The sequence below is a fragment of the Ammospiza nelsoni genome, chromosome 1 (genome assembly GCF_027579445.1).
Source record: "Ammospiza nelsoni isolate bAmmNel1 chromosome 1, bAmmNel1.pri, whole genome shotgun sequence".
NCBI lineage: Eukaryota > Metazoa > Chordata > Aves > Passeriformes > Passerellidae > Ammospiza > Ammospiza nelsoni.
The window spans coordinates 118,162,128-118,166,513 of record NC_080633.1 but is presented as its reverse complement, the minus strand read 5'-3'; positions in this window follow the sequence as shown (position 1 = coordinate 118,166,513).

Below are 4,386 nucleotides of genomic sequence, written 5' to 3'. Positions count from 1 at the left end.
CAGCCATCCTGGGAGCATGCTCTGGTACTTGCACCTCTTCCCTCCTACTAGCGTGATGGAACACTTGTACTACAATTGTTTCTCCCAGATCAAACTCTAGACTCAAAAACCCTTAATAATTATCAATTATTTTATTCCAAGACCCCTTTGCAGCCAATTCTGCACATTCTCTACAATTGGCTTAACCTGTACCTTCTCATTAAACCCTTTTCAGTCCCTAACAGACTCCATCTTCATGGTCCTTTCCCTAAGACTTCCATGTATCCCACCACTACTGACTTCTATTTAACCCTTTCCCCACTACACACACAAATAAAAATATTTGCTGTCAGCACATTCTTCTTTCAACTATCCCCATTTCCTCAGTCTTATTTAGAAGTGTTTGAGTGACATCCATTTGTGAAATCTAAAGCATCTCACCCTTTGCATGTCCTTCAACTCTCCTGTAGAAAATGTGATTAATTATAATAGGATTATTACATTATCAGTTAAATATAGATGAGTTTATGCCTGCTGGTGGTTGACTAAGTGTAAGCATAAGAATTACTGTATTACATTTGTGCATTCTAGTTGAGGATCTGTTTCTCAAAAAATACAAAGTGGAGAAACTTGTGCAAACCAATGTTTGCAGAAATAAAAAAAAAATTAAACATCACATTCAAGATTATCTTTTGATTGCCAAGTGAATATCAATTCCTCTTTCGCCAGCAGTATTTTGATGCCAGAATACTGAGAGAGAAGAAAAATTAGCTCTCTTATTTAAATAATCTTATAATATTGAATGACTTAAAGGCACAGTACAGTACACAGCTGTTCTGTTCTGGGCACACCATTATCCCAGTGCTTCATCAAATGATTAATTGCCAGTCTGTAGTTGGAGGGTGGGGTTTTCTTTCGCCCATTGCTCAGGGAAAGTAAATACTCTGCAGCAGGGATAATCTCACTTGGGGTCTCTAGTGTCTGTGCCTCAGTGGTACCTTAACTTTTGAGAAAAAAATTGTAAAAAACACCAAGTTATATTATATTTGACCAGAGCTCTGACATGGCCTTAACCTGTTTCAAGTCTCCTTTCACAGGCTTATCTTGCAAAGTGAGCTGTGTTATCTTCTAGGGTCATGCAGGCAGCAGCACCTCAGTTTCAGCTTCTCTTTGCACATCCCTTTGTGAGCTGGGAGATTGCCCCTGAGCTCATGAACTCACAGATAATTGATCACCTGTCTGCATTACACAAACTTTTTCCTGCACTGTTGGTAGGTCTTTCTAAGGGATTTGAAGATTAACTTCTCCCCAATGAAAAAAAAAATCACCCAGTTTTTACACTTCGTAATCATTAGAAATGTAGATTTAAGGTCAGAAACTCCTTCAATTATAAAAAATTTAAGGTCAGAAACTCCTTCAATTATGAAAAGACCCCAACAAGGACCAAAAATACCCAAAGCCCCTAAGAGAAACTTAGCTACATACTGAACCTTTACAAAAATGTATAGCAAAACTACACATCTGGACAGCATTTCCTCCATTTCCTTTTACCTTACGCTTTGTTGGTGTATTTGCTCCCTTGTAGCTGAAAATACCACACAATTCATCTGTTTCCAATTTTTTTGAAAGATGTCCTGTTATCCCTCCCATTTGTTTCAACCAAATACACCAAAAGCTCATAGCTCTTTTACATACCATAGTTATGATTAATTGAACTGCAAGGAATGGGAGAAAAACATCACAAGGCAGAAAGTCATGCTGTTCTTCCATGTGAAATTTCTGTTGCAGACAAAGCAGGCAGGTTCACTGAATGAGATTTAAGTTCCTCAACTGCCACCTTACTTTCAGATATAAAGACAGACAGGAAGTGAAAAACTCCCTCATGGTGTAATGCTGCAGAAAAGCTGTGTTTAACAAAAAAGTCTTGAACACCATTAAGATAGATTTGGCACAGAGGAAACTAAATAAAACATGCAAGAAAGTTAAATTGCAGTGTTCAAAACACAGCTTGTGTGGGAAAACATCAGGTTTTTTTAATGTAAAGCTCATATTTCGTTGTCTTGTCATTTAACCAGTATGACAATAAAAATGATGCAACTCATCACTATAGCCTCCTCCAACTATTCTTCTCAGAAATAAACTAGTAACTGAGTAGCTTCTTCAGATAACCAACTTTTTAGTGGAAAGCAAGGTAAGACTGTAAACTGATGTTAGACCAAGAACAAAATCATAATGTGAAGTAAAAAACAGAAGAGAGCTGAGACAAATAGGGGGGAAAACTAAACAAAAAACCCACCACATGGAGATCAGTTTAGGAGTTTAACTGAACCATGTGAACATACTTAATTTTAATTCTTTGTTCAAAAGATTCTTCCAGCTACACTGTAATGAGAATGAAGACCCAACTTTACAATGCTCTCTTGGCTGTTTAATATCTTTTATCTCGTACAGCTGTAAATTCTCTTCAATATTCCAGCACTTCATCTACTTCCCAAGACAAGCATTCCTGTCTCTATCTTTGACTTTCAGTTTTCAAAAGAACCATCAATACTCATTAGCAACCCAAAGAGCAGATAATGATTGTTATTTATTAACATTTAAAATAAGCATAAATTTCAGTAACTAAAAAAATTCTCTGAATTTTTCTGTATGTGGTATTCTTGAAATTAAAGATCAATACAACTGAAAGACCAAGCATTATCATCAAATATAAAGTTGAATGGAATACAGATCAAGTTAATAGCAATTACATTACATTAACTTGAATAAATTAAATACAGTTTTACACATTTTCTGATGAAGCACCACACTCACAAGACCCAGTGAAACATCTTATGAGAACTGAGCTGCAAATCAGTTAAGCATCTGAAAACAAACAGGCAGCCAATTTAAGTAAAAAAAAAATGTAAGAATTTAGTAGCCATGTTTTCCAGATAACTATCAGAAGAGAGGTAAATTTATCATTCAATGTATTCCAGTCACACACCACAAACACCTGGATTTTAACCAATTTAACAATTCTTTTTTTCTGGAAGAAGAAATCCCAGTCCTCTCAGCACCTATTTCACAAAGCTGCTAATCCAAATTGATGAAAATCCCATTAGGATTCTTGGGTAACACTAAACAGCAGCTGCATCTACTAACGCTTGCAAAATAAAATTTCAGCTTTTTTTTTAAACAGTAGATCTACAATTACAGTAGGTAATGAATGATCCACAACCTTTAATCTCACCTCTTTGCTGAAATGTAATAGATTAGCTCAAACTAAAGCTAAACCTCCATTTAGCTTGCTCGAATGCTTCATTTGAAAATTTTTATTCCTGGACTAAGCATGAAGGGAGGATTTCTTTTGTTAACACCTGAGGTTCTTTCAGATGTTTGCAGAACAGGAAAGAAAGGATGTGTCAATTCAGAGCTCAAGATGAAATTGTAATGCTTCACATAAGAGTGCACAAATCAAGAGAGCTTGTGCATTTGGAAGTGCATAAGCTCAACTTAAATACAGCCATTGATCTAGAGTATCTTGTTTCATTTTACATGAACATCCACTTCATTCTCAAGACACACAAACTTGTGCAGGCAGATGAAAAGTTATGGTATCCCAGAGGATGAAACTCAAAGTAACAGTAAACAAAAATTAGGTTTCTCAAGAGTTACAAATTAATTTTACAGGCAAAGGATGTTAATTAAGATGACGAGTGCAAATGCACACAGGATATGCAAACAGTTTATAAACTCTCCCTGTTAACACTTTGGTTATCACCAGCACTAAAATTCAGAACAATGTGGATCCTTGTTTTAATTACTGTGTCCTTAAATTCCAATGAAATACTGTTCCTGTTTCCACCTTCTGAATGAACATGCTGCAGAGTTAACTTTAAAAGATGGCATACACCACATAGGAGACTGAATGAATCCAGTTATAAAAGCAGTATTTCTCTATTTGCATTTGGGCAAATAATGCAGACTGAGACAAGCTTAACTCAGTCAGAAGAATTCCTCTCTCCAGAGAAAGAAATAAGTGAAGTCAGGAACTTTTTTGTAGATTGTGAAAACAGCATCCAAAGCCAGGCTTACCTTATGGGCATCCAAAGGAAACAGCGGGCAAACATACCCAGTGGAGTTTTCACAGAAAGGGTAGGGAAGTGGAAAAGAACGCTTACTTAGATGGGAACAAAAAATTCACTGTCTCTTGAGCATTGAACTACGACTTCTGGAGGAAGATCAGTGAAGACCCACCCAACTGCACTCTGCCTGCAGTGTGGCAGAACAAGTTTATTATGAAATACAGAGTTAAATTGATTGGAGAAGACATCCAACTGGTCATAGACTCCTGTTTGTTGCATTTTCACTTGCAGGAAATACAAGGTCAGAAAAGAACAGATAACACAAACAGTAGGCAGCTCC